At 35.1% G+C, this 13366-nt stretch overlaps 1 protein-coding gene across 1 annotated transcript in view; it reads right to left on the bottom strand.

The window, feature by feature from the left end:
* Nucleotides 1–13366, bottom strand: part of LOC137622986 (uncharacterized) — an 84372-nt gene that overhangs the window by 10305 nt on the left and 60701 nt on the right. The gene's annotated exons all lie outside the window — the stretch shown is intronic.

The raw sequence follows: 13366 nt of genomic DNA, 5'->3' as shown, positions 1-13366 counted from the left end.
TGTGTGAATGAACGTTTTAAGATATTCCCCCCCCCCCCTCTCTCTCTCTCTCTCTCTCTCTCTCTCTCTCTCTCTCTCTCTTAGTCAGAATAGGCATGTGGTTGAGTGGATTAGATTCACAGCCCAAATCCCACCAATCTCCAGATCTGGTGAAGCAGAGAAGAAGAAGGTGATGGAGCAGGCAACTTTATCCAAGAGTCTTGCTGAGAATCAAAGAGGTTGTATTCGTCTGGTGCCTCTCTCTCCACAGGGGAATATTGACTTTGATATACATATTTATATGGTTATATATATGTGTATTTATATACATATGGCATTTGCCCAAATGCATGAATACTCAAACATGTATACGTATTTATATACACTATACGTGTGTGTATAAACATATATATGGATATACATATATATTTATATAAACTTTTCGTTCTCTCTCTCTCTCTCTCTCTCTCTCTCTCTCTCTCTCTCTCTCTCTCTCTCTCTCTCTCTATATATATATATATATACATATATATATATCCATATATATACCGTATATATATATATATATATATATATATATATATTGTACATATATACAAACATATACTGTACATTGGCCTATACATATATTTTCACACACACACTTATAAATAAATAAATAAAGATATATATATATATATATATATATATATATATACATACATATATATGTATATATCTATACATATATATATATATATATATATATATATATATATATATTTATATATATTACATATATGTATATATACTACATATATGCATACACACACACACGCACACACACACACACACACACACACACACACATATATATATATATATATATATATTCATTGAAGGCAATTGTCTTAGTGGCGTCAATATGTTTTCTATAGGAATCTTCCTATTTTCTTAGATTTAGATTCTGTAAGTTTTCAGGTGTAAGCCTTTAGTTAATTAAAGAAACGATGATTATTCCTTTTCTTCATTTTTGTCAAGAACTGTTTCGATAAAACTGTATTTATAAAGTGATTTCTAATTAACAAAAGTTTAAAATTCCTTTTATATACGAGATCCTACCAAAATTGTGAATGATTATTTTGAAAATATATCCCATATAAAACTAAAAGTAAAAAGTTGAAAATGTTTCAAATTTCAAATTTCAAAGATCTAAAGATTATGAAGAGGATAATGACTTATTATATACTTTTTATACATATACATACATTGACACGTGAGTATACGCGCGGACTTACACTACAACAGAGATTATCAATATCGATTTCTGCTAGAAGGAAGCGTATAATTAGAATCGCGTTTAATGTTGAGTGTTGGCCGTTGGAGGGCGATGCTTACAGCCTCAGCCATTATGAGCCTGTCGTAGTTGCTTTCCCTGTGAACAATTTGGGTTTCGTCAGTCAATTCTGCCCGAGAGGGTTTCCGGTCGTGGATATCAATATAGTGTTGTTTTATTGCTTCCTGATTTCTGTGAGCCAGCATGCGTCTTCGGAGTGTCGTGGATATCAATATAGTGTTGTTTTATTGCTTCCTGATTTCTGTGAGCCAGCATGCGTCTTCGGAGTGTCGTGGATATCAATATAGTGTTGTTTTATTGCTTCCTGATTTCTGTGAGCCAGCATGCGTCTTCGGAGTGTCGTGGATATCAATATAGTGTTGTTTTATTGCTTCCTGATTTCTGTGAGCCAGCATGCGTCTTCGGAGTGTCGTGGTAGTGTGTCCGATGTAGTCTTTTCTGTGAGATTTACACATCTCCTTCGGGCATGAAAACTTATAGACTGCGTTTGTACACTCTTCCTCTGGTCATCCGAGGGCGGTATTGTTCCACATTAGAAGAGGCTCAGTTAGGTTAGAATTGGTATATATTCTAAGTTTTACCGTCTGGTAGGGTGTTTCCAGGGCAACATCTCGACTAAAAAACCCTAGCAAGGCCCGGGTTTCACTTTTGTATGCAGATCCAAAGTCAATGCGGTGGTAGAATATAAGTTTTTTGTTTAAATTTCATAAATGTAGATAACCTACTGATTTCAGTATTTGGGCATATCTATTTTGGCCACAGTAATGAATTAAAGAAATCAGCATTTACATCTTTAGAGCTAAAATACCTAGCTGATGAAACAGTTGTCACTAGAAAAACAGACTAGATATTAAAGTATTTATATGGTATTTCAGGGGAAAAAATCATTACCTAAAGCAAAAACAAATATTCATGATAACAACAGCGAAACATCAAAGAAAAATTAACTGCCTACTGTTTAGTTCTAATTTTAAGGATAGCTTGCGTCACTTTAGTTTTGGTGATATTTAGGAACCAAACAAAGTTCTTATCAAAATCTCCCTTGAAAATAGGAAAGGTTTTGTATTTCCATCCCCAATAATTCAAAGGACAAATTGTATGTCGGCAAACTAGAAAATGATTGAAATAGAAAACTGGACAGCAAAGGAAATATGTATAATAGGAACAATATAATGCAATATTTCTTTTTGGTGAGGAAAATATTCAGAATATCTATTGAAAAAGGTCTAAAACAATTAATTCTAATGTATTAAAACAGATAAAACCTCTTTTATAGATTAAAGTTATGTAAAAAAAAATATGGACATTATACCGAAAAATTAAACCATATATTCTATGAAAATGTAAAGAATTTAAGGAGTAGTATTAGACTAGTAGGCCTTAACGCGGCAATAAAACAATGTTTATATAAATAAGCAAAAAGAGAGATTAGATGTCATTAACGTAAGTTTTCTAGATGACAGGACCCATATTTGTCATCTAGGCGACTACCCGTCCTTTCCTTTTTATTGTTAACAGTTTTTTCAACGCCTGCACGTTTGTTTGTTTGTATTATTCTTCCACACAGGAATACATTATGAAATTTCTGCTTTTTCTATAACCACCTTTATGACGATGTCTAATTAATATGAAACCAATCAGATATAATTTAGTTTTCCTTGCGAGAGTATGCAAATATTTTAGTCAAAATATTTCACATATTTATTGAAAATGTGTATGAAAGCTTGTGGAAGATCTTATCAGAACATCAACTGCATTACATATTTTTTTCATTCATGAGTAAAAAAAAAAGAAAAAAAAAAGAGAAAGAAAAAAAAAAGGATTGATTCGAGATAAAATTGTAATAGGTTGAGTTTTTAAACTGTAGTTAAGGGATCTCTGTAAATATGATGAAAGAATCAAACGAATAAATCAGTTAAATGTCAACGAGATGATGTATCCGGCTATCTTTTAAAATCTTGTCGCTTAATCCTACAACTAAACACAGATAAACCATGACTAATCACTAATGGCATATTTGTTACTTGATGCACAGCTTAGCACTGAAATGCTATAAGATAACAGAGAATGTGATAGAAAATATCTCTACCTAAGTCATCCATTATGATTATGTGATGCTAAGGACGGCACCAAAGGACTTCTGCCGCGTCCCACCAAGCCCATCTACAGGATTTCTTCCTTCTACTGTTCGCATCTCCCTACTTAGCTATCTACTTTCATAATGATACACAAGAAGTACTATCTCAGTGGACCTCTTAACTACGTCATAGAAAGATGTAATTCGATGTCGTAAGATATTGTTATCATAAAATGTTAAGGGATCGTTTCATTCAACGTTATTTCGAAGGTCAAATATACAACAATATATTGGTACCATTAACACTCTGTAGCAAGAACAAAAAAAGCTTAAATCACATGTCATTAGTTATGTGACAATGTTACTTTCGGTTGTTATTGAGGTCTGAAGATGTAATCAATATTGCCATTTTGCCCATAGTGCATGGAAAAGAAAAGAGAAAACTACAAAAAACTACAATAAATATATAATTTCAAAACGGTGTAGTTGGATTGTTTTTTGCTCAATAAACATAATATTGAAAGATGCTATACCAAAGAGTGAAAGTAAAAAAAAAATATAAAAAATAACACGATAAATATCCAAAACTTGATAAAAAGGCGACTATGCAATTGAAACATCATTGCAAAGGAAAAGGAATGATACCAATTATATGCTCTCTCTCTCTCTCTCTCTCTCTCTCTCTCTCTCTCTCTCTCTCTCTCTTTTCGTCACCCTAGTTGTAACCCAAACCAGTAAACATTCAATCATAAGGTATGATTTAACACAACTCTGAAATTTCTTGCATAAAATCTACCCCTCCTACAGTAGTATTTTGTCTGATAATTTCATGCAGGTTGTTTTTTACTTATTCAGATTTTGCTGAACGCACAATAGATGGATTTCACACATTTTACTGTATGGGAGGAATTAAATATGCAATAACACCAGGCTCAATTATCAAACTTGACGTAAATAAAAGAATAAAAAAAGTCAGTTTATGTCAAAAGAGCAACAATATATTTCTAGAAACAAACCCCTCCCTTTCCTTTCCCTAAGCAACACTTAGATCGAACTCTGGTCTGCTGGGTCTTTCATGAGAGAGAGAGAGAGAGAGAGAGAGAGAGAGAGAGAGAGAGAGAGAGATTTTAAAAAATTGAGTAGGAAAAACAAATCAAGTTATATGTGTTTAATATATATGTCAGAAAACCTTGTTAATCTCTCTTTATATTTGAGTTTCAAATATAGTTTTTCGTTGTCAGGTTAATTAATCCGTCCATCTTTATTCACGAAGATATCTTGATGGGATGGGATGAAGGACGTGTCATATCATATGCGTATTTCGGAATTTCTTATGCGAAAATGTATATAATATTCGAGTATATTCATATATATATATATATATATATATATATATTATATACATATATATACATAGATAGATAGATAGATAGATAGATAGATTGATACGCATATATACAAAAACATTTTGCATTTGTGTATATATATGTATATATATATATATATATATATACAGTATATATATACATATATATATATATATATATATATGCCGAAGAAAAGCCGAAATTATTTTAATTTGTATTCAATAACAAAACGGTATCTTATTCATATACATAGAAAACAATAGTTTCTTGTTTCTTTCATTTTCATCAAAACATGGCACTTCTTGAGGTTCTATATAATGTTTTCATATTATCTAAAACATTGAAACAGTTAAGTTATCATATAATATCAGCGTCTTTAAAAAACATTTCAATGTTGCTGAGGAATTCTATTGGTGAGCGTAAATATCCATGATGCCTGGCGGATGATCTTACTGGAATTAGTATGGACCGGCAGAGGTCATTTGCCTTTGTTAGATAGGCACTGCGCATCACAAGAAACTGGATATCCTTTGATGAATTTAGCCAAAGAATCCTCTATATAGTCAGTCTATAAGACGACTGGCAAAATCTAACCGAGGCCCTTTGTTTCAATATGCCTAAGAGGAGATGATTATGATGATGATGAAATATCCATAACTTGGGTAGTGCCATAGCCTCTGTACCATGGTCTTCCACTGTCTTAGGTTAGAGTTCTCTTGCTTGAGGGTACACTCAGGCACACTATTCTATCTTATTTCTCTTTCTCTTGTTGTGTTAAAGTTTTGATAGTTTATATAGGAGATATTTATTGCAATGTTGTTGCCTTTTAAATATTTTATTTTTCTTTGTTTCATTTCCTTACTGAGCTATTTTCCCTGTTGGAGCCCTTGGGCTTACAGCATCCTACTTTTCCAACTAGGGTTGTAGCTTAGCAAGTAATGATAATAATAATAACGGGTTCATATACAGTATATATACACGTACATGTATATATATATATATATATATATATACTGTATGTATATATATATATATATATATATACTGTATATATATATATATATATATATATAAATTTATATACAGTTTACATAGGTGTTTATTTTCCTGATTCTGCATGTGTGAGTAATTATAAGGATGTGAATTATAAAGGATGTGAATACCTACAATCCCATAGCCAACAAAACAATTAACACTGCTCTCCCATTCGACAATCTTACAAATGTATTTGAAAAAAAAAATACGTGAAAGTGTCTTGCCAGACTTATTCATACCTTGTTGACAAAACACACATACCACGTGTCAATTCATCATGCCCAGGACCTTAAATTTTTCCTTCAATAGTCATGAGTCATTATTGCAGAATTGCTCACTTTCGTCTGTACAGGAAATAAAATCTAAAACTGATTCAGCTCTGCAATTATGCCATGCTTAATTAAAGGGCAAGTCCTAATACGTTAATTTAATTGGATTAAACGTAAACAGAATAGGAATGCGTGGCTCTTTTCATCTTATATACTGTTATAATTACTACGATTAATAATATCAACATCATTGTTTCCCATTAACGGTTTAAAGGCTGCACATGAATGGCATGGGCAAGGCACAGTGACATTGCCCTATCAAGCAGGACAATGCCCTAGAGACTGACCCTATATATACATATGATGAGCACCCAAGCCTTCTCTCCACCGAAGCTAGGACCAAGAAGGGCCAGGCAATGGCTGCTGATGACTCAGCAGATGGACCTAAAGGGTCCCCAAACCCACCATCCTTAGTTCACATGGATGGTGATATTAAAGCGACCAAAGAAACTAACGAGTTTGAGCGGGACTCGAACCCCAGTCTGGCGTTCACCAGTCAAGGACGTTACCACATCGACCACCACATTTGTTTTGAGGATATCTTCCTTCACCCTTAAAACACAGAGAGAGAGAGAGAGAGAGAGAGAGAGAGAGAGAGAGAGAGAGAGAATCCTTGAGCTTTTTCCTATTTATGATGACATAAATAGGTCACATACTACTACCTGATATTGGTTAAAAGTTCTTTTGAGGACTAGACATTTGAAATCAGGATTACAAAAGTTTTCATTTCCATTTGATTTCATTTGATTTCATCCCTGTATATTCACTAAGACATTCAACCAACTAATATATATATATATATATATATATATATTGAATAGACATGGGTAAATAGTGAAGTGTAAATGAACGTATACACTGAATAAACATAGAAAAAATATTAAATAGAAATAAACGTATACATCGAATAGTTATGGGTAAAATATCAAATGGAAATGAACGTATGTATTGAATAAATATGGGAAAAATATTAAATAAAAATGAATGTATACATTGAATAAACATGAGTAAAATATCAACTGGAAATGAACGTATACATTGAATAAATATGGGGAAAATATCAAATGGAAATAAAGGATATTTCATCTTGATTGCAAATGTTAAGTCCTTAAGAGAGGTTACAACTAATATCAGCGCAAATACCTGACCTATTTGCAATTAATTTCCTGTCTCCTTGACATTGGCGATCACCTAATCCACTTTTAAAGGAAAGCCATACACGGGGAAAGGACAGGGATTCTCTCTCTCTCTCTCTCTCTCTCTCTCTCTCTTAAAGGAAAGCCATACATGGGAAAGGGACAGGGATTCTCTCTCTCTCTCTCTCTCTCTCTCTCTCTCTCTCTCTCTCTTAAAGGAAAGTCATACATGGGGAAGGGGACAGGGATTCTCTCTCTCTCTCTCTCTCTCTCTCTCTCTCTCTCTCTCTGTTAAGGGTAAGATCTGTGTGTAAAAGACGAATATATAATGAAGAATATAATGATAACGTTAATGATACTATTAATAAAAATAATCATAATTATAAGACGAAAAGAGTTCACAAAGGAAACAGGTAATTTTTTTCTAAAAATGCAACTAAATATGACAGTTCTCATCTTGAATGAAGTCAGGATAAACCCGAATCATTAGTAAATTCGAAAATCACATAGAAAAAGAAAGAGAAAAACAATTTTTGACGAAATACATTTGAGTCAGATAAAAAATAAACACTTGCCAGATCCCTTTTTTTAAATCCTTTCACCGAAACTGTAATAACGATTGGGAAAAGATTCGCCTCTGAGAACTAAATCGAAAAACTTAATATTTTCCCCTTTTTGAGTAAAGTGGGTCTATAAAATCCCATCCCCAAAATCTCATTGATGTTTACGCCTCAAAGAACCTACTTGAACCAATGTGGAGAATTTCTCTCTCTCTCTCTCTCTCTCTCTCTCTCTCTCTCTCTCCGTTCAAAGGTGGGATTTTCTCGCATCTACTACGAAGATTTTTTCATCATGAAGTTCCAGGTATAACAAATTGAGAAAACTTCCAGAGAGAGAGAGAGAGAGAGAGAGAGAGAGAGAGAGAGAGAGAGAGACTCCTGAGGTAAGGTGATATACGTTTGATTCAGGACTTCACTTGTATGATTCTAAAAATAAACTGTGTTCGCTTCGAAATGCGTATGATTTTGCCTTTATGCAATGTCAGCTGCACTGAAATTACCTAAGAATTTAAGAGGAATTTGTTTTTCCAAAGATGAAATAGTTACTAAGGTTTTATACTGAGTGCTTACTCGTAAATACACAAGCATACTTGTGTATACAGTATAATATATATATATATATATATACATATATATATATATATATATATATGTGTATATATATATATATATACATACATATATATACATATAGATATATATATATATATATATATGCATATATATACAGTGTATATATATATATATATATATATCAATTAACACGACCCATTAAATATGACGGTGAAATATTTAGTTAGATATGGGTGCATACGCAGACACAGATTCAACCCCTCCCAGCCCCTCCCCATTTCCTAACTACTACTTGGCAGTTTGCCGCTCAGCGTGGCAGGAAAGAAATATATATATATATATATATATATATAAGTCCATTGACGCAAAGGGCCTTAGTTAGATTACGCCAGTCGTCTCTATCTTGTGCTTTGAAATCAATACTTCTCCATTCATTATCTCCTACTTCACGTATCATAGTCCATATATATACAGTATATATATATATATATATATATATATATTTTTAACTGATATATCAATGTAAATTTGCTTCCATAACTCCTGACTCAAACTATTATGAGTAATATAATAATAATAATAATAATAATAATAATAATAATAATAATAATAATAATAATAATAATATTTAGATGGAGACCAGGAAGTAAAACAATTTTGATTATGATAATAACGAAAGGAACTTAGATGAAAAAAAGTTGTGCGAGGCAAATTTCCCTACTTGTCCCAATCGGCGTTGCTTTTTACGTTCAAGAGTGTATCATACTGTTGAGTTGTCATTAGTATCTGCTATCCAGTACGTTTAAGTATCCCAAGTTAGAAAAGAAAGAAAAGTAAAGTGAAATGTAAATGGCATTTCTCAAATTCGAAGGAAGTCAGGTGGTAGTGGATTCGGGAAAAGATGTCGAAGAGATTCACAGAAAAAACATTTTGGGTAAATCCTATATGAGCATTTGTTATTCTGAAGGCAGGTATGAATGGAAAAGAATCGGCATTTAAAAACAATCGAAAAGTTCGATATTCGTCTTTTGTGAATTGAAGTTTGTCTATACACGCTGGTTTCTGGATCTTATTAATGTTTACGTCTCAAAGGTCATAAATGCCAGAGGCAAGGGACGGTGTCAATGCCCTAGCTATCAGGACAGTGCCCTAGAAACTGACCATATATACATATGATCAGCACCCAAGCTCCCTCTCCATCCAAGCTGGACCAAGTAGGGCCAGGCAAGATCTGCTGATGACTCAACGGGTAGATCTATAGGCTCCCACAAACACCACTTAGCTCAAAAGAATTGGTGAGGTTGAAGACACTGGAAGAAACTATCGAGCTTGAACGGGACTCGAACCCCAGTCCAGCATATCGCCAGGAAGGGGCGTTTATAATAGATTACGAAAATCGTTTATATCATTTGAATCATTTTTACTACCTCTTTCTCTCTTCACGATCTCTGCCTTCAAAGGCGGAACTTCTGGCTTCTGATGCTTATATTTTTCGTTATAAAAGTTAGAGAGAGAGAGAGAGAGAGAGAGAGAGAGAGAGAGAGAGAGAGTCGTAAGCCCCAGCCAGTTTCGAGATAAGGTGCTTATCTTCTGACTTAGGGCATTAGAGATCTGATTTTACGATAAATGTTTTTTTCTCCAAGATAGATATGATTTTGTTTCTATACATTGTACATCAACATGAATTAATTGAGGTTAAATTGAATTTCTGAGCTCAAAATAAATCCTAATATCTTAGGCTGTGTGTTTACACACACACACATTACATATATATATATATATATATATATACATATTTATATAATATATATAATACATATATATATATATATGTATATATATATATATATATTCAGATTTATATAATATATATATATAATACATATGTATATATATATATATATATATATATCTATATATATATATATATATATATATACATATACCAAAGGCACTTCCCCGAGTTCAGCTGGTACTGCTAGGGTGCCACAGCCCAACCTCCCACATTTCCACCACAGATGAAGCTTCATACTGCTGAGTCCCCTACTGCTGCTACCTCCCCGGTCATCTAAGGCACCGGAGGAAGCAGCAGGGCCTACCGGAACTGCGTCACAATCGCTCGCCATTCATTCCTATTTCTAGCACGCTCTCTTGCCTCTCTCACATCTATCCTCCTATCACCCAGAGCTTTCTTCACACCATCCATCCACCCAAACCTTGGCCTTCCTCTTGTACTTCTCCCATCAACTCTTGCATTCATCACCTTCTTTAGCAGACAGCCATTTTCCATTCTCTCAACATGGCCAAACCACCTCAACACATTCATATCCACTCTAGCCGCTAACTCATTTCTTACACCCGTTCTCACCCTCACCACTTCGTTCCTAACCCTATCTACTCGAGATACACCAGCCATACTCCTCAGACACTTCATCTCAAACACATTCAACTTCTGTCTCTCCATCACTTTCATTCCCCACAACTCCGATCCATACATCACAGTTGGTACAATCACTTTCTCATATAGAACTCTCTTTACATTCATGCCCAACCCTCTATTTTTTACAACTCCCTTAACTGCCCCCAACACTTTGCAACCTTCATTCACTCTCTGACGTACATCTGCTTCCACTCCACGATTTGCTGCAACAACAGACCCCAAGTACTTAAACTGATCCACCTCCTCAAGTAACTCTCCATTCAACATGACATTCAACCTTGCACCACCTTCCCTTCCCGTACATCTCATAACCTTACTCTTACCCACATTAACTCTCAACTTCCTTCTCTCACACACCCTTCCAAATTCTGTCACTAGTCGGTCAAGCTTCTCTTCTGTGTCTGCTACCAGTACAGTATCATCCGCAAACAACAACTGATTTACCTCCCATTCATGATCATTCTCGCCTACCAGTTTTAATCCTCGTCCAAGCACTCGAGCATTCACCTCTCTCACCACTCCATCAACATACAAGTTAAACAACCACAGCGACATCACACATCCCTGTCTCAGCCCCACTCTCACTGGAAACCAATCGCTCACTTCATTTCCTATTCTAACACATGCTTTACTACCTTTGTAGAAACTTTTCACTGCTTGCAACAACCTTCCACCAACTCCATATAACCTCATCACATTCCACATTGCTTCCCTATCAACTCTATCATACGCTTTCTCCAGATCCATAAACGCAACATACACCTCCTTACCTTTTGCTAAATATTTCTCGCATATCTGCCTAACTGTAAAAATCTTATTCATACAACCCCTACCTCTTCTAAAACCACCCTGTACTTCCAAGATTGCATTCTCTGTTTTATCCTTAATCCTATTAATCAGTACTCTACCATACACTTTTCCAACTACACTCAACAAACTAATACCTCTTGAATTACAACACTCATGCACATCTCCCTTACCCTTATATAGTGGTACAATACATGCACAGACCCAATCTACTGGTACCATTGACAACACAAAACACACATTAAACAATCTCACCAACCATACAAGTACAGTCACACCCCCTTCCTTCAACATCTCAGCTTCCACACCATCCATACCAGATGCTTTTCCTACTCTCGTTTCATCTAGTGCTCTCCTCACTTCCTCTATTGTAATCTCTCTCTCATTCTCATCTCCCATCACTGGCACCTCAACACCTGGAACAGCAATTATATCTGCCTCCCTATCATCCTCAACATTCAGCAAACTTTCAAAATATTCCGCCCACCTTTTCCTTGCCTCCTCTCCTTTTAACAACCTTCCATTTCCATCTTTTACTGTCTCTTCAATTCTTGTGCCGGCCTTCCTTACTCTCTTCACTTCTTTCCAAAACTTCTTCTTATTCTCTTCATATGACTGACCCAGTCCCTGACCCCACCTCAGGTCAGCTGCCCTCTTTGCCTCACGTACCTTGCGCTTTACTTCCACCTTTTGCTCTCTATATTTTTCATACTTCTCTATACTATTACTCTGCAGCCAATCTTCAAAAGCCCTCTTTTTCTCTTCCACTTTTACCTTCACTCCTTCATTCCACCATTCACTGCCCTTCCTCATGCTGCCTCCAACAACCTTCTTTCCACATACATCACTTGCAATCCCAACAAAATTTTCTTTTGCTAACTTCCACTCCTCCTCTAAATTACCAGTTTCTCTTACTCTCACCTCGTCATATGCCATTTTCAACCTTTCCTGATATTTACTTTTTACCCCCGTTTTTATTAGCTCTTCAACCCTCACTAGCTCCCTTTTACATCCACCTACTCTATTCCCCCACTCTTTTGCTACAACTAATTTTCCTTCCACCAAAAAATGATCAGACATACCGTTACCCATACCCCTAAACACGTGCACGTCTTTCAATCTTCCAAACATTCTTTTAGTTATCAACACATAATCCATTAATGCCCTTTCTACTACTCTTCCATTTGCCACTCTTACCCATGTATACTTATTTTTATCTTTCTTTTTAAAAAAGCTAGCACTTATTACCATCTCTTGTTCAACACACATATCTACCAGTCTCTCACCACTCTCATTTTCACCTGGTACGCCATACTTCCCAATGACACCTTCTACCTCTCCAGCGCCCACTCTAGCATTTAAGTCACCCATAACAACTACATAATTCCTTCTACCCAGTCCTTCTACACACCTAGTTAATTCACTCCAGAACTCATTCCGCTCTTCTTCACTTTTCTCACTACCTGGCCCATACGCACTGACAAACGGCCAACATTCCCTACCCAACCTAACCCTTACCCACATTAACCTAGATGATATCTCCTTCCATTCCACTACTTTACCTGTCATCCATTCACTCAGCAATAAAGCCACACCCTCTCTCGCTCTTCCCCTTTCAATCCCAGACACTCTACCAGACATTTCACCAAACATCACTTCACCCTTTCCTTTCATCTTTGTCTCACACAAGGCCAATACATCCATCCTTCTACTTCTAAACATACTTC

The sequence above is a fragment of the Palaemon carinicauda genome, chromosome 30, assembly GCF_036898095.1.
Source record: "Palaemon carinicauda isolate YSFRI2023 chromosome 30, ASM3689809v2, whole genome shotgun sequence".
Classification (NCBI taxonomy): Eukaryota; Metazoa; Arthropoda; class Malacostraca; order Decapoda; family Palaemonidae; genus Palaemon; species Palaemon carinicauda.
The sequence above is the reverse complement of the archived record's forward strand: the minus strand, read 5'-3'. Positions and strand labels throughout refer to the sequence as shown.